Raw genomic sequence first — 25,442 nt, 5'->3', positions numbered from 1 at the left:
AAGATACCCAACTAGAACTGGAAATCGTACCGTAAAATGGGGTGAAGTTGATCACTTTTGAGCGATTCTGTTCTGTAACTCCTAAAAGAATGCATGTATTATTATCCACATATTTTTAAAACATGTACGGGTTGGATATCTATTGAATTATAAAAACTAAATTTCAACGAAATGTTCATTTAACTACAAAAATATATTTTAAAAATCAAAAAGTGAAGTTTATGATTCCGGGGTGAAGTTGATCAATCATAGCGATAAGTTTCCTAAAATAAAGAGATATGCTATTCACCTAATTTGGGGTCACTGAATCTGGATCAATTTTCTAAAAACTTACAACTCAATGATATATCGGTCAATTTTGAATTTGAATGTGGTAAATTACAGAGTACACCATAATATACGCCTAAAGGTATGCTATTTTCTTTGAAATTGGCAACTCGCACACAAAAAATACATTTTTTACTCAGAAAATAATTGTTTATCCACAATACAAACTCAAAAATGGATTCACAGAGCATATCTGGAATGTATGAAACAGTTTATTTATATGGTGTATAGTTGTATAGCCTTATCAATAGTCGATTGTTTGGAGAAGAACCGTTCAACAGTTCATCAAACATTTCATAAAAAATCTGTTTTTCCATGGTATAATTATATTGAATTTCAAACCGAACTCAGGAACATCAAGAGCAGCCATCAGGTAATACAATGTCATATAAATTGTGCTAATTGAAATTGAATAGTAGCTCTCTTGACAGTTTATACTTGTGGGTACGTGAATGATCAACTTCTCCCCACTGATCAACTACACCCCGAATTACGGTACTTGCCTTTCTCATTTTAGCAATCCTAAGTCCTACTTCCTTATTTAAACAAGTTTTATTCGGAATATTAAAAATAACTTAAAATTAATTGACTGAATAGTCAAGTTATAACAGCGGTGCAGCCGAAATTTTTTTTGATTGAAGAAATTTTGTGTTACAAAAAGGACACATTCTGCCATAATAATTACTGGTTCGAAGTATTTTCCCTGCGATTTCGGCTATATCCTATAATAATTCCAGGTTTTTTTCCAGGCTGAATAAAATTCCCTAATAATTCCAGGTTTTCCAGGATTTTTCAAGTAGTAGACACCCTGCTAATTTAAAACTGATTCTAAATTAAGAAGGCCGATTCAAAATTTTCTCCCGAAATTTAGCTCAAAATAGTTGAAAAAAGTGACTTTTTGACGAAAAAAGTGACTTTAGTTGAAATGGCTTCAAAAAAGAGACTTTAAAGTGACTGGCCTCAAAAAAGTGACCAAGTCACTAAAAAGTGACTCGCTACCAGCCTTGGTCATGCCACAATGTGATACGTGACCATGTTACATTTATTTAACCGTCAAACAAACTATGGATGGTTTGTCACTATAAGTGTTGCCTTAAGCAAGCCCTTATTCCTGTTAGATTGAAAAAAAAAAAACAAGATAAACGTACCTATTTTTTATTTAAGTTGAATTTTATTCTTGTCGCTTTTGAACCCTCCCACTAACAAACCTCCTGTGATAACCGTGAAGAAGCAGAGGTGACCTCGGTGTCAAGTAGCAATGGACGTCACACTAACATTCCTTCCCTTCCTATATGATCGTAAGGATGTGGCCGGCTCCGTTGTTGATATTACTAAATTTAGAGCTGTTTCTGTTGGTTCCCTGTACAATTTTGATTATTTCGATCAATCCAATCACGGAGTGGCAACTACAAATTGTACGGTCATCAATGCTTATGTCATGCTTTCTCTTTGGATTAGTACACGAAGTTCGATAGATTTTGGTAACACTAAGAATACTAAGAAGTTACTAAGAATTTTGTGTGGAAACTGCAGGTTTGTGCAATTTATACCAAACTATACAATTTATACCAAACTACATGAAAGTTGAAGTGCTATTTCACATGCTTGATGGAATAGATCACTGAAAAGTTTGATAAATCATTGTTTTAATTTCATGTGCACATTAATAAAATCAGTATTTATACAACTTTGATGACCTGTAGCTCAAAATTGTGGCGTGATGGAATATTCCTGAGATATGTTATTTTTGTTGCGCTTCAGAGTTACAGCCGCATCGAGAAAAGGGGATCAAGTCTACCCAGTCTCCCCTGCTTTTTTACATACGTTTCACTGACCAAGTAGTGCTGGTCCCGAGCGATGGCTTCTGGTTTCACAGACAGACAATCTGGATTGGAGGTAACCATGCAATGCATGGTAACCGCTCATTCAGATGACGAAAAAGTGTGTACAAGTGGAAAGTGGCAAAGAGCTGTTGGGAGTGTCCTCTGTGACCGGGACCAGACAAGTGGTTTTTCTGGATAGCAGCAACTGTTGTTGGGTGTTTCGGGATGGGGATACAGAGAGGGAAATGAATGTTTTCGGGGTTCTAATGGACGATGAAATTACATCATATTTTCCTCGGAAAGTGGGCAGCCCTGGATGATATCATCATCCCCCAGAGATTGGGTGATCGTAAAAATGGTAAATTGCTGGGGGGACGTTATTGAAAATTATGGAAAAATATGGGTTTTATGACATGACAATGCAGAAAGGATTTTGTGAGTGGTCATAAAGTTTCCCGATGCATTCATTTGGATCTGCATGATGAATCAACAACTGTCCGATGAAAATTTGACATTTAGGTTTACGAGTAGGTATGAGCTTGAGAATCATAGCAAGATTGCTTTTTGTTCACGTTAGTCGTTAAATTTTTCATCCATTTCATTTTTGGCTTCGCAGTTGGAAAATGTTGACGCTATCGAAGACTTTAATATGGTGTTTAGCGGCAGTTCTCTCTTGTTTAGGTAGTAAGGTTAGCAAAAAATTAGTGCAGCAATCACGCATGCGAAAACTGGGCCCACAAGGTTGTCTCGATAAAAGTTTCCCTTACGAAAGTAAGGTTCTTGAACTAGCGCCATTTGGGTTGTACCATTTTGCATGGGTCTGCTACGATTGACGTTGCTGTCATTTTATTCTGTATATTTATCTAAGCTATTCTAGCCACTATCCAAACTAGGCAGGATTAAGCTTTTTGTTATCTCAGCACAAAAAAGACCAACAGCAAAAAAAGCCGATTGGAATCTATCAAAAGTCACCAAAGGGGTTGAAGCACGGAATACACTGTGTGAAACGCGTAATGCAAAACAATATAGGTAATAATTAATGTGACTCACAACATATCCAAAAACTCACCTTATTTAGTATCAGGCTTAAAAAAAAAAAAAAAAAAAGACAATTTACACCGTCTTCAGCACATAGGCTGCACAGACTGAACGATCACTAACATTAGGCAACGGACAACACGAAACACCCAGTAGCCCAGCGATGAATTTTTCGTTTGACGAAAAATTTTCACCGACTGGAGCGGGAATCGAACCCACACTCCCTGGCACAATACGCCTAGGCGACTGACGCCGCTAACCGCAAGGCCACGAAGCCCACAAGGCTGAAGGCTGAAGAAGGGCAGCCGTTTGTCTAGGAGAAACATAGTTATAGTTTTCACTATAAATCCAAATTAATCTAACGTTTAACGGTTATGGTTTTCAAAGCATTACAAGCCACATTTCATGAATATTCTGTACTAGAATTGTAATTTATGTAGTTTTTTTTTTGTAGAAACGTTTGTTTGTTCGTTCGTTTGTTTTTTTTTGTAAAAGATTTGTGAATGCTCGGGTTGTTATTAAACACACATTTTTCGGTTTTAATTAAGATTAGAAATTGTATTCTTTCTTTTTCCATACATTTCATACAAAACGGGAGGGAGGACAGATTTTTTCTTTTTTTTTCAGAGAGCGAGTAAGGGCGCTTAAGCCTAGGCTCTAAAGCCAGGACACACGGGAGAAATACCTGTGTCCCATCCCAGGAATAGGACCACAAACAACAATGGAGTGTGCACTAACTTGCTTAGCAACGCCTCTCCTAACGATTTTGCCTAGCCCCCCAAATGGAACGGTTGGTACGGTTGTCCCCGTTTTTTCCTTTTTTCGTCTATCATGTGATTCACTCGTGAATGACCTGATCGACGTTAATTTTTGAATTATCTTCAAACCCCAAGTCTGCACAGTGGGTCTGGCCATTTTAATGTTTGTATCAAATCATTGATGTGCTGCAAACATTAATGTTGACAAGAAAATACTAGAATTAATTTCGGTATTTCCAGGATGCTTTTCAACATTGGCTGTGCAAGCACTTAGATTAGATTAGATTAGATTAAATCCAAATTAATCTAGACTAATGACTCTTTTTCTAAAGTTATTTCCGAGCTATCGTCAGAATTTGTGAATCATTTTATGAGATACCTAATGAGATTCAGATTGCACCAATATCAGTCACTGCGCACATCACTTCGTCCAGCAGTGTATATTCTGGCTCAATTGACTAATGATCCTAACGAAAATTGGGTCGTTAAATTGGGCCATTAGTTATACGATCAGTTGAGAATTGACTTGCGAGTGATTCACAACACACACAAACGCACACCCGCAAAATAAAAAATGAATCGCGATAATAAATTTTGGGCAGCGCCAAAATAACACGATTAATGGCCAACGACGATACCGGTTGCAGCGAGCTTATTGCGTCAGAGGCGAGAAGACTGCGAGAATAGACGATGCGTGTGTTGTTGAGAATAAACCGCGAAAGAGATAATACACAACGTCAGCATTGTCGGTTTTAAATGTCAATGATGGGACATGGTGTTTGGCGCAGAGGAATTCTCACTGGGAATTTCCGTACAACAACGACGGGGGAACCCCATGTGGGATAAGTATTTGAGATAACAATAAATTTGATAACCGAAGATATGATAGCAGACAATTGACACCTGACTGATAGGGGATATCTTCAAAACAGTGATAAACAATACCGTGCGAAACCTTCGCAAAAAATTAATCCTTAAAGCTTAACCCGTATAGGCCTGAGCGAAAGAAAAATTACTAAAACTTCCACCGCTCAGCGAATACTTAACGGATTTAAATTATTTTTTGTCAGTATACTCGTACACATATCTAGTTTTTAAAAGTGGTTAAAGAATCTCGGGAATTTTCATGTGGCCAGAGTTATTGCGGTGGATCACTGGGTCAGGTCGGGTGGTAATGGTTTTGTGTTTCTGTGCCCTTGGAGGTAGGTCACAGATAATTTCCAGAATCGGCTATGGGGATCATCCAAAAATGACGTCCATCATTAGGGGGAGGGGGGGGGGGTCTACGAAAGTGTGACAGTACGTGTAGAAGGTATTGTAAAAAGCGTGACAGAGGGGGGAGGGGGGGTCTAGAAATCTCAAAAAACGATGGACGTCATATTTGAATCGTCCCTATGATGTGGCCACTATATCAAGGAGTTTTAAGAAAATCGCATCAGCGTAATCCTTCTGGTAATGAATTGCATTGAATAGTAATGTTAACTGCATTTGATTGATCCTACAAATGACCATTTTCGTGTCCCCGTGATGCCTCAAACTTATGATAAAGTGCACATTTTGTATCTTAACATCTGTGTCAAGCTTATGGGAATGCATTTCAGTGAACTATTATGTTCGATCTATACTTTTAGGTATCTTAAACGGTTTAATATTTAACAGATCTAGAGCCGGTTCTTCAGGTCATTAAGCCTTAGTGGCCGCGTCTGGTACACTCTAAACAGTACAAAACTTTTCATTTAAAATGTTGAATATTAGATCTTAATGATTTATGCAAAATAAAATGAATGCCATTGGAAATAAATAAAGATAACTTGGCATGTCCCAAAAAGTCGCCTTTTTCTACCCAACTTGACCCAGGGACCCACCGCAATAACTCCGGCTACAGGACTATTCCCGAGTTCCTCTAGCCATTTCTAGAAACAAGATATGTGGGCCAAAATACTGACAAAATATTATTTCCCACTAACCCAATAGCCTCTACATGACAAATGTGGAGATTCAGATCTACTGTCGGTCTCTAGTAACAATGGTCGTCTAACTAACATTCCTTCCCTTCCATCAGTGACCGTAAGGACGTTGCCGGAGCCGTCACTGACTTACAAATTTTGAGCTCTCGATTTGAACGCATTAGTAACGATTAGCTAACCCTGTACAACTCTACTTTGCTACTACAAGCAACTATAAAAAAATCTGGAGATTTCTACTGCATTTCTTTGAATTAATTTTAAGAGATCCCTGCGTAAGTTCTGATATCCCATTACAAACTTTTCAAGGAATTATTTTATTAACTTTTCTAGCGATCCTTTTACGAAACAGGTATTCCTCCTAAAGCTCTTGCAGGTGTTGACAAACACAGGGATTACACCAAATGCTCAAATATTTCAACAGAAAGCTCTGCTCGAATTCCAAGAATAACTCCATAAATTGCTATGAGGAAACCTTCAAAAACTCTTTATGAGATTTCTTCATTCCTGCCTCCCGTAATTCTGGCAAAAGTTTTTCAGGGATTTCCTAAAAAATTCCAAAAGATACTTCCAAGTATTCCTGTTAAATTTTGTCAGGTTCTACTTGAAATTCTTCTAGGATTTACTGTTGAAAAAAATCGTACAGGGAATACTGAAGAAGTTATTCTATTTTAAAAGAAACCCGCGTGGATTCTTTCATGAGTTTTGTCCAGGGTTTCTTACAAGAATTTCTATAAGGATTCCACTAGAAATATTTTCAAGAATTCGTCTAGATTTCTCCAAGAAATCCTACTTGATTACCACGTACTTTTCTAAGGAAATACTTTAAGTATTCTTCCACTTGAATTTCTCAACATAAATTTCTAATCAATTCTGACAATCATTCAGTATTTACCTAATTCTTTTAATATTTTTTTCGAGGTTGTTTTCCATTTTTTTGGGAAAATTCCTCATAGGTCTCTTTGAGAATCGTCTCCAGAGTTCCTGCAGAAATTTCTACAGAGAACCCACCACCATTCAAACCAGGGTGTCCATACAAAATCATGTTTCAAATTCCCGTATTTTTCCGATAGTCAAAAAAATAAAATAAAATGGAAGACAAAATGATCGTGCAACCGGATATTTTTAAGACGTTTCATAGAAGGTATAATACAGAATTAATCATGTATAACTTTTTCCGTTCTTGGTCAGATTAGAAGGACTTGTTAATTATGATTTTTTTTAATTAATTTGTGAAGTACTGTGGGTTCAAAACAGTTTGAATTCCGATATAATTTTTGACAAGCAGATATAAACGATTATTTGAAACATCTAAACGATCTTTTAGGCCAACTTTTATGAATTGTCTAAACTGAAAGTTTGCCTAAATTTATTTAATACCGGATATATTTTTTAATATCATTTAGGTTTTCGGCAAAAGCACCACTGAGAATAACCTTCCAGTACTTAGTTCCAGTCGAGAAATGGAAACAACAAAGGGGGGCCGTGCACAAAACTGAAATTAGCAATTGTAATTAAGTTTAAACCATAGTTTCACAAAAGGGTAAAGGTAATTCTTTCACAAGAATACCTTGGGAATTATGCGTTAGACATGGTCCATGACCCATTTCTGTAGAAATTTTAGATCTGGATAAACTTTTTCTGGACCAAAGGAGAAATCTTGTTGATAGAAAGCTGTCCAAAAATTTCGTTTGCTCTTCTATTCTGGCATTTTTTTTTTTACATGAATCCAAAAAAGCATCTTCGTAGGAATCCATCAAAGATTTTGCCAAGACTTTCCTAAAAAACGAACTTACTTACGGATTTACGGCGACCAAAGAGGGTATCATAAGAAATTCGTTGAGAATGTCCATATTAAATCCTGTCAGGTGTCTCATAAAGACTTTACCTTCGATTAAGGGTCAGATGCTGATCAAACTAGTAATCTAAAAAATACTTCACCCAGAATCAGCATCAATATACATTTCAAGTAAATGTTCAATAATCTCTTGATTCTCGCTGGGACTCCTGGAAAAATCTCTCCAAGAATTTGCGATGAATCCTAACGGTAATCTATTCAACATTCCAGAAATCTCATATTACCCTAATCCAGGGTTACATTGATCAGCTTGTTGTGGAAGCGATGTGGGTATGATAGGCAAACAATTTCAACACAAAATAAATCGCATTCGCTCTGCGCGCGTTTGTAGTATACATGAGATGGATGGATGTGGGTTATGAATAAGGTCCACGTGATCTGCGTGGATTTGAGTTCGAAACTTCAACTTGTAACCAACTGAGTTATTGGGTCACCAAGTGACTCGGTAGCTTAGTTGGTAAAGCACTCGTCTAGCACACAAGAGTCCTGGGTTCAAATTCCAGCACGTGGATTTTTTTTCATAATTTTACCCATAATTTATCCATCTTTAACACGCGTAATGAGTTAATTAATTTGATAACTATGCAGATTGGATTACCGAAAAGCTCAATATATGTGTTACTATTTTTGGACTGTTTTTGTGTCATTAAATCTGGAAACTTTGCTAGTAAATGATGTAAATTTATTTTGTTATTGTTCAGCTTCAAAAAGTAGATGATTAATTATGTTTTACCATTTTTTTTTGTATGAAAAATGGCCAAAATCGATTTTTGGCTGTTTTTACTATAGTGTATCGCCATCCAAGTCAGTGATAGAGTATAAGTGTCTTTTGAAAAAATGTCTCAATGAACCACTTCATAGAAGAGTTTTTTGCTAGGACGCTCCTATCAAAAGATAAAACTGATCTAGATCAGTTTTAACTTATCTAGATAAACTCCGAAGGAGTCAAAATGTAGTACAAATTATTCCAAAATACTTTGTCGAAGACACTTAACCTCTAGGACGAATATCCAGAGCACTAGAGGTTTTGGCCGTCGAAAACAGCGGTCTGGCTCAGTGTGCGCCATAAGTCTATTAAGCATTTTACAAGAAATTGGTAAAAATTGCAAGAAAATTAGGACATTTTCAAAATTGAAGGCTGTAAATTAATTTATTAATAAAAATATACAATTCTGACAAAGACTAATAAAGTGCAAATAACTTTCACTCATGGTATAATCATTCTGATGTATAGGAAGTCTCACCAAAAGTACGAGCTGTCAATCAGTCAGCTTATTTTCTAGTTTTACCAATAGTGCTTAAAATTGAAACAAACTGGTATTTGTATGTTTGAAACACATATTTTCCCTGGTCATTTGTAATTCCCAGGTTTTTCTTGCTTTTTCGGATTTCCCGGATGGATGGACACCCTGGCATTAAAAAATATCGCATGAGAAAATGCATAACAATTTCTCTAACAGTTTTTCCAAGTAGTCCATCGATGACTTCTTCCAACTAGTCCTTCGATGACTGCCGAAGAAGATTTCTTAAGGAATTTTGACAGTGATTGTTTGTTGTGGAGTGTGGGTTCGATTCCCGCTTCAGTCCGGAAAAGTTTTCGTCAGACACGTATTTCGACTGTGCCACTGGGCGTTGCATGCTAGTCCGTTGTCTAGTGTGGTGCTTCCTTCAAAGAGCAATTCGTTCACTGGAAGCATTAACGTGTCGGTGTTCTCTAGAGTTTCGTTCAAGAGTGCTACGTCAGAGATTCTTCCAAACAATTTATATGTTCTTCTTTAAGGTTTCAGGGGTTTTTTGAATTCGAATTTTTTCAAAAAGCCTACTTTAATTGTTACATGATTACTGAAATTTCACCAGCAGAAGATTTTTGCACATATGATTAAATGGTTAAGTAGATAGGCATAGGCAGAGAGCGACACTTTGAAATTAATTAGGTTGTTAAAATGTAGAGCCAATCATTCCCAGGTGTTGTAAGGCGGATGCCTCACGAGGCAAGATTTAGGTCAAGCTTCTGGGCAAGCCGTGCGCCAGATTCTGCACGAAACCTGCTCAGAATGCCGAGCGAACCCTGCTCGGAATTTCAAACCAATAATGTGCAGGATTCCAAGAGAATTATTCAGGAATCTGACCAAATTTTTGTCAGGAATCCAACCGAATCATGTTTCAGAATAAACGTTGCTCAGGGTTCTGGGCAAATCATGTTCAGAGTACTGCGAGCAACTTGTTTTTGAGTTCTGTGCGAACCCTTTTCACGAATCGGTTTTCTGTTTCTATACGAATTTTATCTAGATTCTATACCAATCCTAAAAAAAATCCTAAAAAAATACTTGTACCAAACTTTAAAAAAATACAAAGATTCCAACCTTAGGATTTGAGTTAGGATGAGTTTAGATTAAAATTCCAATCGAATTCCATGGAGTGGACTGCACTCAGGATTCTGAATGAACCTTGCTCAGGATTATCTGAGAATTATGTTCTAAGTACTATCAGATTTTTGTTTAGAGTTCTGTAAAAATTCTGATCTGGATATTTCACGAAATATGTTTGAGACTCTTCAGTCCTGGGATTCTACTCGAATCCTGTTCTGGAATCCTGTGCGATTTGAATTCTGGTTTCTGTGCGCATTTTGTTCTGAGTTCTGACTAATTTATTGATTTCACGTCAGCTCCCTCGTCTCGTTAGGACGCCATCGTGTCAGCTTTATTGATCGCCTTAACCAACACTTGAAAGATCGTGCTGATGTTTTTCACACATTTCACTTTTAACTGCTGGGTACCAGAGCGGATGCTGTGTAAGCTGGCATATTGACGTAGCTATTTATTTAATCTAGCTTTAATGCATGATAGAAAACTGTGCCCATTCCCACTTGTGCCACTCCTTCCAAGTTGTCGATTGGTCAGCTTAAGTTTTTTTTCGTAGGTAAGTCTATGACACGTTTCAAGACTACATCTAATATAATGACAGGGAGCCTGGGAAATCATAAGTAGCATAATCTAACGCTATCGATGTGTACGAGCCATTTGAATAACTAGATTCTCTACATTAATTGTATGTAAATAGATCTAAACTTAGGGCTGATAACAGGTCTCTTTTTAGAGACATGGTCACTGTTTTTAACCAAGTCTCGATAAAGTATCTATTTTTAATGGTCCAGAATACACTGGTCTCTTGTTAACCAAAATGGTCTCTAATTTTACTTTTTCTGTTAGCAGTGAACTCTAGAGAACTCTTCAGAGACTCTAACACCACTATTTCACGCGTTCTTCAGAAATTTATTCTCAAATTGTTCGGAGAAAAGCTTAAGGTATTCTTGTATTAGTGTTTACTTCAGAGATTTCTTCTGGAATACTGTCAGGGACTCCTACAGGTATATCTTCTAAAATTCCTCCACACCAATTCTTCCAGGATCTTATCCAGAAATTCCTCCAGAGATGTTTCGAGGGATGCATGAGAATTTCAGAATTTGATCCCGAAAATCCTTGTACACTCTAACTACTAGCTCCAGTAATTTCCACAGGGATTAGAGATTTGCCTTTTGAAATTTGACTGGGGAGCCCATCATCTCCAAACATTTCTCCAGCATCCGGGGATTACTTCTACAGTACATCTATTTCTCGATTAATTACCATGTAAAATATCCATGGTTTCGTTTCAAAAGCTAAATTAAGGTTTCACGCCAGTAAATCTAACAATCTTGCAATTATTCCACTAATTCGTACACAAATTATATCGTCCGATGTTTTTCAAAGAATTTCTTCCGAAAATCCTGCAGGATTCTATTGACTAGATTTTCCAATTTTTGTGCAAAAAGCCTCCAAAAGTTCCTTTCATGAGTCCAGGGACTTCATCAAGAATTTTTTAGATCATAAAGTAATCAATTTTTTTCTTCTTCCACCTCGATTTTTCTTTTTGGAATTTTCACAATGATTTCTGAAAAATTTGATAGTTTCTTAGATACATCTCTGTTAGAATTCTCGGATAAATTCAATGGAAAATTTCTTAATTAAAGCCTGTCCACGTTAAATTTCGGACACCCAAATAATGGCAGCAAAAAAAAGTTACTCATAATTCAACAAAAACAATTGTTTATTTCAGAATAAAAGAGTTATATCTACAAAATAAACAGTTCTCGATTACTTTTTCAAATCGACGTAAGTAACATTTATACGGTTTTGAGAGAATTAATTAGGAAAAATCAAAATCTATCTTCTAATACTGTTTTAAAATGAATCACCTTTTTAACATTTTTTTGCCGTGTACTTCGCTCAAATTTTGCATACACTCAGCTCACGTTCAAAAACTAGGTAGTGCCTATTATTTCCCACAAAAATAATTATAAGAAAATGATAAGCCGTTTCATTCAGTTACTTTCGACGTTCTTCTACCAGTGTAAAATCGGCTCAAGTAGTGTTTTGTTTTGATTCGTGGTTAAGTCACTTTGTCTCTCCATACAGCGGGGCGGCGAAAGTAGTGGTTAGGTTGCGAAAGCTGAAAATGTTACTTTCGTCGTTTTGTAAATCCGGAAATTAAACGTTCTAAAAGTGAAAAGTTGAGTTGGTACAGAGCGGTACGTATAGATTTCCGCCTGCTTAACACGTAGGATCGATAAAGTAAGTTTGTATACTTTTTTGACTTGAGTCTGTATGAATAAGTTTTCGAGAGTTGACAAGGATGTTAATCCTTCTTTCTGTAAAATTCTCGAACTTTCTGTGGTACACCCGCCATCAGTGTCCGAAATTTATCGTGGACAGGCTTTAATCTTTTAACTGTTTAGGGGAATACCTACAAGCAAATGGAAACCGACTTTAATACTAAATCATTAAATTCCACTAGAGTTTGTATCCTTTGACAGGTACGCGTTTTTCGACCTCAACTGTAACGCCGTCTTCCCTAGTCTCGACAGTATAAAGTGCTGATTTTTTTTTGAAATCTTTTAAAAAACAGCTTAAAACAGAAATATTGACGGAAATATGAGAGAAGTCGATGTCATACTGGTTGAATTCCTGGGCAACACAAGACTTTCTTGAAATATTTTTGAACGAATTTTTGGAGGTAGGTCGACTATAAAAAAAAACCAAAACGCTAAATTTATAGTATTTTTCTATTAAAACATACAAACTATCATACATATGATTATTTGTTCTGTCAGCTTTCCGCTATTCGATTTCCGAGATTGAACAAACAATTTAGCCGAAGATGTTACCAATTCAAATGAGTACAGTAATTAGCTGTAATTCCCGCAATGGCACGACTTACGAGGATGTTAGGAATATCACTGGTGAAATGTATGATCGGATTTTTATTATAGAACGCACATAAGATAGAGGGAGGTTGATTTTTGTGCATCCAATTACTTATAGAATGAGCAAACTTGTAGAAATAATCAAACCTTTGTACAGTATTTTTGTCTCAAAAAAAATTTAGATTTTCATGTTACTATTTACTAAAAGCATCAAACAAAACTTACCTTTGCATTTTAATCCAGCTGCTAAAAGCCAACGTACTGCGTTTGCAAAAATCTGCGTACAGAGGCTATACTACCACCAATCTCAGCCATTCTTATCGATCATGCTCTCATAAAATATGAACGACAGAGCACGCCAGGAAACATTAAATGCATATACATTGGAGGGCTTCCAGTGAACACCTCTCCTCAAACGCACGCCGGAGCACACATGTGTATTAAAGAGAGTATGATGGATGGCAAACTTTGTATTAATAAAATGTCCACTCGGAACGAGGCGTAAAACCAAGGCAATAAGGTTGCGCATCAAGAAAGGCAAAATTGAATGCTATTTCGTTATTATTCAACACTGCTATTCGACAACAACCGGAGGAACGGGACCGTAAGCGTAAAAGAAGGAAAAAAAACGACGACAATGACCAGCAGCAAGCAGGGAGCAGAGATGGGAGGCAGGTTCTTCTCCAGTCAAAACTTCTTCCTTCGGTAGTAACGAACAACACTCAGCGCGCACTCGAACGTAATTTTCTTCATACGGCTCGCGAAGAGGCATCGTCGTCATTTTGGCATGGCCAGCAGTGTAATTTCGTAGTTCTCGGAACCGAGTAGACATCACCACCGTGAGAATAAATTACCATCAGCACTTTGCTCTTCTTTTCACTTCACCACTCTGCAGAGATTCTTTTCGTTCTTCAAAGCTTACGTAGGAATGTTGGGAAAAATCTATGATAACTACATGTAACTGGTAAATTTCTAACAACGTTTGATTCACTTCTCACTTGTTTTATCAATTTTATTCAAGAGAACTCGCAATTTTAACCATGAAAAAACTTAATCCGCAATCAAGACCAAAATCTCACGTCCTGTCCGGAGTAAAACCACTGAAAACTCAAATTTCTTTTGACAGCCCAGTTTTGACAGATTGTTGTTCAATCTTTGGAACGAAGCAACAAAAACACAACAAACCTGTATCCGATATTGCACGCACACTTTCAAAGGACGAACCGGGCTCGCTTGTTTTCATTCCACCCGAGAACAACCGAAGCCGAATCGACTTTGCACCACTACACACACAAGCTTGCGTATGAGTCACACAAAGGTAAAGATGCGAAAGCTCTCCCCTACACAACGGGTGTTTTAGCGTGGTCAAAAAAATTGCCTCATTTAAATTTAAGTGCCCATATGCTTATTGTCACCAAATTTGGAAAACATCGTTTGTCACCACCAAGGTTCCGAATTCTCACTTTCACGATAGTAGATTTATCCCTCAAAGCAATTATCAGTGATAAGCTTCCTTGCGATTTTATCCTTCCGCACAGCTGCGACAAGTTTGTTTTCTCTTTTTCCTGTCTATGGAGAACTTTTCCTGTATCCATCGCTACGAGCAGCAGTTGCTTTTATGCACCAAATTAACCACTAGTTTCGTCAAGTTGGTGTGATAGCATAGTTAGCGTGCACGCATCGCGGTTGTTTTTATCAATGTTCTAGGTTCGAGCCCATCGCCGGCACTGGTTTTTGTTCATCAACATAGTTATAATTCTCGGGAGCAGTTGGTGAGCGAAAATATGATGGAGTGAAAAAGAAATTATCCCCAGAGTGGAATGATTTTCGGTTAACGTCCATCGTAACTCTAGGGAAAATTAGTGTGAGTGAAAAAAGATAATCGCGTGAGGAAGCGAAAAAGCATTCTCCTTACGTGCAAAAAATCGTAGATTACGCATCATTGATATGAAAATTCAGAACTCTGGTCACCACCAAAACAAAGTGTCCAATTGCTTGATATTCGCACATGCTATATATTGGCACATTAATTACAATACTAGATCCGGTTTTCAATACATTTTAGTTACTGGAGTACCCATATTCCAATTAATATTGCAAGTTGAATCGAAAAAAAAAGTTTTTTAAGACTATAAACAAGATTTCATTAAACATTTTACGACCCTATTCCGATCAAAGTCGTGCCTGTCTGTTTCCTTGTGTTCGGTGTTGGCGATCGAAAGAAAAAATTATCCACCGCACATTGCAGCACACACCGGACCAGGAAACCGGTGAAAATACTTGCAGACTATTGGTTCACGATGCCATCAAGGATTTGCAAATAAGTGGACGAGGAGCCAAACGGAGAGACTGTCCGCATTCTAAAGCAGTCGGCATTCTCATCGGGTTGCATTGGCGTAAGAACAGAATCAAAGCTGATGGTACTTACCTTACCAGTCAGGCTAAGGCCTGGGTGGCCTCTGCTGTACGTAGGAGACGTCTCCATTCGACTCGGTCCATGGCTGCCCGTTGCCAGCCACGCATTCTGCGAAGGGTCCGCAGATCGTCCTCAACTTGATCGACCCATCTTGCTCGCTGCGCACCACGTCGTCTTGTGCCGGTCGGATTGTTTTCGAGAACCATTTTCACCGGGTTGGTATCCGACATTCTGGTGACATGCCCGGCCCACCGCAGCCTCCCAATTTTTGCTAGGTGGACAATGGTTGGTTCTCCCAGCAGCTGGTGCAATTCATGGTTCATCCGCCTTCTCCACGTTCCGTCTTCCATCTGCACTCCGCCGTAGATGGTCCGCAACACCTTCCGTTCGAAAACACCAAGGGCGCGTTGATCCTCTGCACGTAGGGTCCATGTTTCGTGCCCATAGAGGAGTACCGGTCTAATCAGCGTCTTGTAGATGGTCAACTTCGTGCGATGGCGAACTTTGCTCGATCGGAGCGTTCTGCGGAGTCCAAAGTAGGCACGATTTCCAGCAACGATGCGTCTCTGGATTTCTCTGCTGGTGTCGTTGTCGGCGGTCACCAGTGAGCCCAAGTACACGAATTCTTCGACAACCTCGATTTCATCACCGTCAATATGAACTCGAGGTGGGGGGCGTGCCGTGTCTTCTCTTGAGCCCCTCGCTATCATGTACTTCGTCTTTGACACATTGATGTTCAGTCCGATTCGCCTAGCTTCAGCCCTTAGTCGGATGTACGTATCCGCCATCGTCTCAAAGTTCCGTGCTACGATATCAATGTCGTCGGCGAAACCAAGTAACTGAACGGACTTTCTGAAAATCGTGCCACTCGTGTCTATCCCCGCTCTTTTTATCACACCCTCTAAAGCAATGTTGAACAGTAAACACGAAAGGCCATCACCTTGCCGTAACCCTCTGCGAGATTCGAAGGGACTCGAGAGTGTCCCTGATACTCGGACTACGCACATCACTCGCTCCATCGTCGCCTTGATCAATCTTATCAGTTTGTCCGGGAAACCGTATTCGTGCATAATCTGCCATAGCTGTTCTCGATCGATTGTATCATAGGCCGATTTAAAATCGATGAATAAATGATGTGTGGGTACATTGTATTCGCGGCATTTCTGCAACACCTGGCGGATGGCGAATATCTGGTCCGTTGTTGCTCGTTCGCCCATAAATCCTGCCTGATATTGTCCAACGAATTCTCTAGCAATTGGTGATAGACGACGGCATAGAATTTGGGAGAGTACCTTGTAGGCGGCGCTCAAAATTGTGATTGCACGATAATTGGCGCAATCCAATTTGTCGCCCTTTTTGTAGATGGGACACACGACACCTTCCATCCACTCCTCCGGCAATACTTCCTCCTCCCAAATCTTGGAAATAACCCAGTGCAGCGCTCTTGCCAGTGCATCACCACCGTATTTTAGCAACTCGCTAGGAAGTTGGTCCACTCCAGCGGCTTTGTTGTTTTTCAACCGTCTAATCTCCGTTTCTACCTCTTGGAGATCTGGAGGCGGAAGTCTTTCGTCGTCCGCGCGTGCTCCCAAAGTTATTTCCGTGCCACCTCCGCTACTGGCCACATCACCATTAAGGTGCTCATCGTAGTGCTGCCGCCACCTTTCGACCACCTCACGTTCGTTCGTGAGAAGATTTCCGTCAAAGTCTCTACACATGTCGGCTTGTGGCACAAAGCCTTTGCGCGAACGGTTAAGCTTCTCGTAGAACTTCCGTGTGTCTTTAGCGCGGAACAGCTCTTCCATCGCTTCGCGATCTCGTTCTTCTTGATGGCGCTTTTTTCTTCGGAAGATCGAGTTTTGTCTGTTCCGCGCCTGTTTATACCGTGCCTCGTTCGCTCTCGTGCGGTGTTGCAGCATTCTCGCCCATGCTGCATTCTTCTCATTCTTCAACTGCTCGCATTCGCCGTCGTACCAGTCATTTCTCTGATTCGGGGCCGCTGGACCTAGTGCTGCTGTTGCGGTGCTACCTATGGCGGATCTTATGTGCCTCCAGCCATCTTCAAGAGTGGCGGCGCCGAGCTGCTCTTCCGTTGGTAGGGCCACTTCCAACTGCTGCGCGTATTCTTGGGCTACTTCTGAGTCCCGTAGCCGCTCGATGTTAAGCCGCGGCGTTCGGCTTCGACGCGAGTTTGTCACCGTCGAAAGTTTTGAGCGCATGCATATAGCAACTAGGTAGTGATCCGAATCTATATTCGCACTGCGGTATGTGCGAACATTGGTAATGTCAGAGAAGAATTTTCCGTCGATTAGAACGTGGTCGATTTGGTTCTCGGTTAGGTTATCGGGTGATCTCCAGGTGGTCTTATGGATATCTTTACGGGGGAAGAAGGTGCTTCGGACTACCATACCACGAGAGGCTGCAAAGTTGACGCATCGTTGGCCGTTGTCGTTAGATACGGCGTGCAGACTGTTCCGCCCGATCACCGGTCTGTACATCTCCTCTCGTCCTACCTGTGCGTTCATGTCGCCAACAACGATTTTCACGTCACGCGGCGAGCATCCGTCATAAATCTGCTCCAGCTGCGCGTAAAACGTCTCCTTCTCGTCGTCGGGTCTCCCTTCGTGTGGGCAGTGTACGTTGATGATGCTGTAGTTGAAGAAACGGCCTTTTATCCTCATCTTGCACATCCTTGCGTTGATCGGCTGCCACCCGATAACGCGTTGTCGCATCTTGCCCAACACTATGAAGCCAGTTCCTAGCTCATTTGTGGTGCCACAGCTTTGGTAGAAGGTAGCCGCTCGATGCCCGCTTTTCCACACCTTCTGTCCAGTCCAACAAAGTTCCTGCAGCGCTACGATATCGAAGTTACGGGGATGTAGTTCGTCATAGATTATCCTGTCGCAACCTGCGAAACCAAGTGACTTGCAGTTCCATGTTCCAAGTTTCCAATCGTAATCCTTATTTCGTCGCGTGGGTCTTTGCCGATTGTTCCGGGTCGTATTATCTCCTATGTTATTCGCAATAAGGTTTTTTTACGGGTGGCTTATTGGGCCTACGCCAACACTCCTGTCTCGCCGGAGCGCCATCGTGCCAGCTCTGTTTAACGTCCCAACTAACACTAGGACGATCGCGCTGATGGGGCTACCACCTTGGATTTAGCTGTGCGCGATTCAGCATTTCTTGCTCAGCCGCTGGATACCAGAACAGACGCTGTTTGAGCCGCACCTCCTGGTGAACAGACGCTCGAGACGTACCTCCTCAATCTAGCTGATGTCAGAAGGACAACAGTGCCCAGGCTGCACTACCAGCTAAGTACGCAACCCTTAGCTGGCGGTCTTTGTCATCGTTTGACCCGTGGAAGCGTGAGGTAGGAACTTGTGAGGACCAGAGCTGTGTTGAACGCTCCTTCCTTGTTGTCGACTCACCGTTTTGCAGCCCCAAAGCTGATGGTGCTGAAGGAATATTTCCATGAGGATTTCTTGACAAAATCTCTAAAGGAATGCTTGAGAAAAATTTTAATAAATGTATCGAATAACTTTTAGAGAAATTCTACAAACATCAAAATTCCACCGAATTTTCCGCTTTTAAAACTTTTCGAACATTCATGAAAATACCCAAAAATAAAACCATCGCAAAATGCTTCTAAAATTAGATAGATTTTGTGAAGAATTCATCATGAAATTTTTGGACATCTACCAGACATTTCTACAGAGGATCTGTCTTTAAATTTTATCCAAATATGGCATGATTCATCCAGTAATAACGAGCAATGTTTCACCGGAATACGATACTAATTTATCAAAAATTCATGTGAAATGCATAACAATTAACAAAATTTGGTTCAATTTATTCGAGTTAAAATAAATTTCATTAATCGTGCAAGTGTACAAGTATCTCTCAAAAATTCATGTAGTTTTTTTTTAGTTTTTTTCAAAGGTAGTTCATTTATATATTGTTATGTTTTTTTTTTTTGTCAAGATGCTGGATACAATTTTTGTGCAATTTGTAAGTAAAGATATTCATATAGAATTTTGTAAGTTTCAGAAGTGTATTGCTATCTGGGTTTTTGGTGAAATTCGTAGAGTATGTAATTACACGCGATTGCCTTTGGAGATGGAATTATTAAATAAAACTGGAAGAATTGATGGTTCTAAGAATTCTAGAAGAATTAATCAAGGAAAAAATAATAAAAGGCATCTACAGACCCTTTCATAAGGGATTTTCTTTTATAGAAAAATAAGGATTGCAATGCATTTGCGACTCCACCAGAAATCCCTACTGATGAGTTTTCCTTAGGTACAGAAATTCCTTCAAAAATTTCTCAAGGGATTCCTTAAGAGTTTCCTCCAGAAATTCTCTCAGGGATACCACCAGGAAAATCGCTATACAGTTGTTCCAGGAATATTTTTCTGGTTCTCCTTCAGTGTCCTCCAAAATATGTCAAATATGTGTTATAAGACTTCAAAAATTTCTCTCTTGAAGCAATCTCTTAAAAAATTTATGTAGGGATATTTTTTTGGATTTCATTAAGGAATCCCAGGAGGAATTACGGGGAGGAGCCCTGGCTAAATACCTGAAGAAGTTCTCGCATGACTCTCTGGAGGGATAGCCGAGGAAACCTTTGGATGAATTTCTGAGGAAATCCCTGGTAAAATTTTAGAGGAAATCATGTAGATATTTTGTGGAATAATCTTTGGAGAAAGAGAACCCTGGAGTTTTATGAGATATCCTCATTGAATTCTAACGACTACCAATTGGGTCCTAAAATGTTTAACGAAATCTTGTTTTTGTTCAATAACACGAAAGAGCATGTTATTGCAATTACTTTAGCAATTTTTCCCGCTCAAATAACGGCTATATTATGTTTAAACTTTAATTTAAAAATTGGGTCCATAAATGAACCTTGACACTTTTGATCATGTTTGACGTTCGGTTAGTCGACAAAAACACCACAGGGGTTTTAGTTTTAACACTGCAACCCATGGGGTTGTTCCTATCTGACATTTCGAAAGGGACACGGAAAACAAAATACACCCATAATTTGAGTTTAAGCCAAGGGGTGTGACAAAATCCAAAAATAACATAAAACAATGTTTTTTGAACTCAAACTAAGGGAAAACATTAGAAAATTGAGTAAACATGTGTTATTGGCCTAAACATAAGCGTTTGGCACTAAAATTGGGACAGGGCTTTAGGACCATATTGAATCACTACAATTCCCATAAAAATCTCTACATTCTAAGGTCTAGAAATTCCAAGGATACTATCAGAAACCCCACCAAAATAACGATAATATCACATAAACACTTAGAACTTCCGGAATTCAACATGCTGTTAAGAAAACCTTTGGATGAATTTCTGGAATAATCTTTGGAGAAATTCCTGGAAAAATTACTTGAGAAATCTCTGGAAAAATCTTAGTAAAGATTTCCATGAAGGGATCCCTGAAGCAGTCCCTTAAAAAATCTTGTAGAAATCTCTGAAGGATTAGCTGAGCAAATTGCTGATGGAATCAAGGAAAGGTTACCCGGGTAGAATCTTTGTAGAATTACCTATAGTTAATTTTATGAATATCTGAAGGGTTCTGGAGTAATCCTTGAAAGAATCCATGAAAGAATCACTGTAGAGATTTTGCAGGAGGAACTCTTAGAGAAATCCTTATAGAGATTTTTCTGCTTAAATCCCTGGAATATTACTTGGAGGAATTCATGCAGATATTCTTGTAGAAATCCTTGGAGGAATTCATGAAAAGATTTTCCTAGAAGAATCCTTGTAGATTTTTTTTATGTAATCCCTGGAGAAATTCATAGGGTAATTTGGATATTTGGAGGAATTTCTAAAAAAAAACTTGGAAGAATCCACAGAGGAATTCGTTAAGTATTTTTTTGTAGAATCCCTGGAGCAATTCTTGGTGGAATCCCTGGAGAAATTCCAAGAGCGATCCCTAGAGAAATTTCTGAAGAAATTTCACAGTAGTTATTCCTGGAGAATATCGAGAGGAATACCTGGGGATATCCTTGCATGGAGACTTAGAGGAAATCATTAAGGAATTTCTCGATAAAACTCTAGAAAAAATATTTGAAGATTGTCCTAGTTCCTGAACAAAGCCTTGGAGACATCTATGCAAGAATCCCTGTAAAGATTTTTCTGGGATAATCAATGGAGGGATCTCTGGAACAATTCTAGAGAGATTTCTAAAGAAATATAAAGAGAAATAGCTAAGAATCTCTGCAGGATTTTCTGAAGAAATTCTTGAAACAGTTCCTGGAGGAATCGTTGGAGAAATTGCTGGAGGAATCCCAGTAAAGATTTTACTGGGGGAATCCATGAAAAAAAAAACACTGAAGGCATTTGTAGAGAAATCTCTACACTCCTAATCTCCATGATTAGGTAATTCTTGCAGAATTCCAGCAAGAATTGCTGAAGGTATGCCTTATCGGAACTGGTAACAAAATATGAATTTCATTAATTTGGCCAGAACGGAAATGTGGGAGGCCTAAATATCCGTTGCGTAACGTAACTGTTCCACAAAATTCTTTTGATTTCCCAGAGCATAGAGTACCTTCGTATCTGCCACATGATATTCACATGTAAAAATAATCAATTGGCAAAGAAAACTCTTAGTAAATAACTGTAAAAGTGCTCATAAGAACACTAAGCTGAGAAGCAGGCTCTTTTTCGGTTGGGACGTAACGCCAGAAATAAGATGAAGAATTTTATGTTTAGTATTTCGCAATGTGTCTGTTAGGTCTGAATGAAAAATTATAACTTTTGAACTGTCGCATGATGGACCTATATGATGGTCTGGAAATGTTCTCATCACACCCTGTCGGAATCGGTTTCAGAATGTTCCGTCCAAATACGACCACAAAAAAATGCAGATCTAATTCCACTTGATGCTTTAAATCGGAATGAAAAATCGTGAAATTTAAACCGTCGCACCATGCTTATGAACTTCTAAATATGATAAGCAGTTCCTTCCGACATAGGTTCCAGGTGCCCTTGTGTCCAGAATGGCCATACTTACAAAAATTATCCAGGGTTACATTCTAGGGTTTCATATCTTTCATATAAAGATAAACGAACGAAAATCGCTTCAAAAAATTTTTTTTTTGGGAAGGTTTCATGTCAGCTGCTTTCTGAGATATCGATGAAATGATGAAAGCGTCCGAGTTTCTTCATTATTTTTTTAGAATTTTAAACATAACATTCGCGCTTTTTCCATCTGAGCATGGTCAGTAGGTGACTCAGGATTTTTTGAGCATTTAATCAGCTTTTACCGCTTTGTTCATACGAATCATAATGTTCGAGAAGTAAATGCTCAAGTTCTCAGTTTTATCGTACCAACTTGAGTAAATGCTCAAGAAAATGATCTGACAGGTGAATCTGAGTAAAGTAAAAGCTTTTGCTCAGTTTATTCATACGACCTAATGTCAATTAAAAGAAATCTTTGTGTAAAAATTTTTCCTGACCCATTCGGGCAAGAAGTTGTTTTACTGTTCAAGGAGGTCTAATCTCGTGGTCTCCAAAGTGCGGCGCACCTTAAGCTTTGATGTAATGAATTTCGCAAAATAAATTTTCGACAAGCTTTTCTACTTCCAAAGTTATCGTGAACATTAAACTAAATTATCGCAAGAACTATCTACTTTCAGATATACAAATGGTTGAAAATAAAAAACAATTCAAAATAAAAATACAGATATTTATTCACCTGAAAATTAATGAAAAATTATAGAAGCGCTTATACTGATCGTGTTTTGAAGTTCTACATAATATACTGATATTTTCGGTATATTCTATAGTATTTTTAGCCCATAACTACGACATAAAACAGCACAACTGAACAGTTTATGATCAATAATTCTCTAAAACTACTACAATTTGCTCACAAAACGTCTCTCAAAACTTTGAACTAATTGAAACGACATCTTTTTGACCAACTTCGCCGCGTCACGAGTCACTTCGTTATAGTGCGCATCTATGCGCTCCACCGTGTGCATTATGCGCACTATTGAGAATCGAGTTGCGACGCGGCGAAGTTGGTTCAGAATCAAACTTCGCACGTTGGTTAACCCATTTTCTAACGCGAAGCAGTATTTTGTCAAATATAATAGGGTAACGAATGTTTATTTTGTTCATAATAGCTAACAGTTGGCGCCAGCGGCAAAAGTACAGACAACAAGCGCATGGAAGAATGGTAGTCGAGAACTGTCGAAACGTATGGAAAATAATGAAAAACGTAAATTACTAGCAAATAGGCAAATAGATCGAAAATGTAATGATTAGAAATCAAACGTAATATGAATAGATAACTTTTTGTTTTTAGTTTATCTTCCATGGTGCTTTCTTTGCTTCAGGATTTCGTTTTTACTACCACTGAAAAAAAGCCATCTATTGCCTTTCCAGTTTTGAATATCGCCCTATTGAAAAGTTGCTAAATAAAGGAACCGCCAAGCAGACATTTATTTTTCGTGTATAGGGTAAAGATCTAGTCTTCGCCACCCAAGAAATTTGCACTAATTTTCGCCCCTTCATACAAAAAAGTCTAAATTTGTATGAAGGGGGCGAAAAGTAAAGCTGCGCGTTTACCGCTACGGCTATCTGGGCTACAGATATCTCCACTATGCCGGCCATAATTGCATAGTCGACGTAAGCGACAATAAGACCATAACAATTGAGCCAGAATCCAAAGTTTCATAATGTCCAAGGTTCTGGAACTATTTTTAAAGCACGTTTGAAGTTGGTATGGAAAACGCTGTTGAACAAATATTGTTGAAAGTTTATGTTACCTGTATAAAATGTTTGTCCTTGTGCGAATCGTTTTCGACCACTGTGCCAACTAGGTTATGTGTGTTGGTATTTCGCTTCAAGCGCCACCACAGCTCTGAGTTCTTCTTCCTTTTCTTATCCTGCAATCATCTGCACAACCCATCAAATTTTTCAGCTAAAATCACACGAAACTGAATTTTTTTTTCCTCGAATTTGAACAGCACTTTTCCAACTCACAAACCAGCACAAAACCCCAAATAAAAATCACAGAACAAACCGTATTCAGAAAACACTCCCACTCCTGAAGTATGACAATAATGATGACCGACAGCAGAACTGCAATTTCACGGATCGATTCGAATGAGAAAACACGACGATGACGAATTCCGAATCCACCGAAATTGTCGAACGGTTCCGGGTTTTGATTTCACTACTTTATCAAATCCACTTGAGTCTGGCAAGTTTGCACCGAAAAGTTCAAGTTTTTTGAGCGACTACGCGAGAATACACCAGAGATTACCAGGGACGACAAGTCTTGTGACGATGTCTGACTGAATCCGAATGGCTGACGGCTGAACTGAACGATGGATGATGCACACAAACGTTTTCGGTCGGATCTGATGATGATGATAGAAATCATCATTGAGTTGCTGTGTGTTGGTGAAATGTGTCTGAAGAGAAGCTTTTTCGAAAAGATATTTGCAGAGCTTTTGAACACGAGGGGACTTTCAATGTACTTTTGAAAATATTCGGTATACTACCCTATAGGGTAGTCCTATATAATAACACGCAAAATTTGTGATTTAAATCTAAAACTCTACAATCATGCCCAAAAAATTATGGGCTCATTCATTTATTTCATAACGCTGAAATTGGCCATTTTGGACACCCACCCACCCCCTTGTAATGATTTTTGTATGAACGTATTTCAATTTCTGTATGGGCCGTAACATCCCCGTAACAACCCGGATAAAAAATACAATACAAAAACAATATAACGTATTGTAACAGTACCATTCAATTTATTGGAAATACAATACAGTATATTGTGAAATGACAATACAATTACAGTACAATATATTGTTTTGAACAGTTCACAATATGGTATATGAGATTTTTGGAATATAATGTATGGGTGGTTAAGTATCGTAACAATACAAATATAGATATTTTCTCATACAAACATTTTCAAAATATAATACGATGTATTGTTCATGTATTGTCTTGATTAGCAATTCGTGTAT

The 25,442-nt window shown here is 38.7% G+C and overlaps 1 protein-coding gene across 10 annotated transcripts in view; it reads right to left on the bottom strand.

Moving 5' to 3' along the window:
• Nucleotides 1–24,791, bottom strand: part of LOC5575687 (beta-arrestin-1) — a 281,251-nt gene extending 256,460 nt beyond the window's left edge. For 3 of the 10 annotated variants that reach the window (XM_021852258.1, XM_021852274.1, XM_021852276.1), the window contains exon 1: nt 24,476–24,791. The gene's annotated coding sequence lies outside the window, so the exon portion shown is untranslated. Of the gene's footprint in view, nt 1–13,652; nt 13,672–13,864; nt 14,156–24,218; nt 24,374–24,475 lie in introns of those variants that run through there. The other 7 variants (XM_021852264.1, XM_021852259.1, XM_021852260.1 and 4 more) reach the window with 7 other exon arrangements.
• Between the last annotated feature and the right edge of the window lie 651 nt (nt 24,792–25,442).

The sequence above is a fragment of the Aedes aegypti genome, chromosome 3 (genome assembly GCF_002204515.2).
Source record: "Aedes aegypti strain LVP_AGWG chromosome 3, AaegL5.0 Primary Assembly, whole genome shotgun sequence".
Lineage (NCBI taxonomy): Eukaryota > Metazoa > Arthropoda > Insecta > Diptera > Culicidae > Aedes > Aedes aegypti.
Note: the sequence above shows the minus strand (reverse complement) of the source record. Positions and strands in the feature narration are given on the sequence as shown.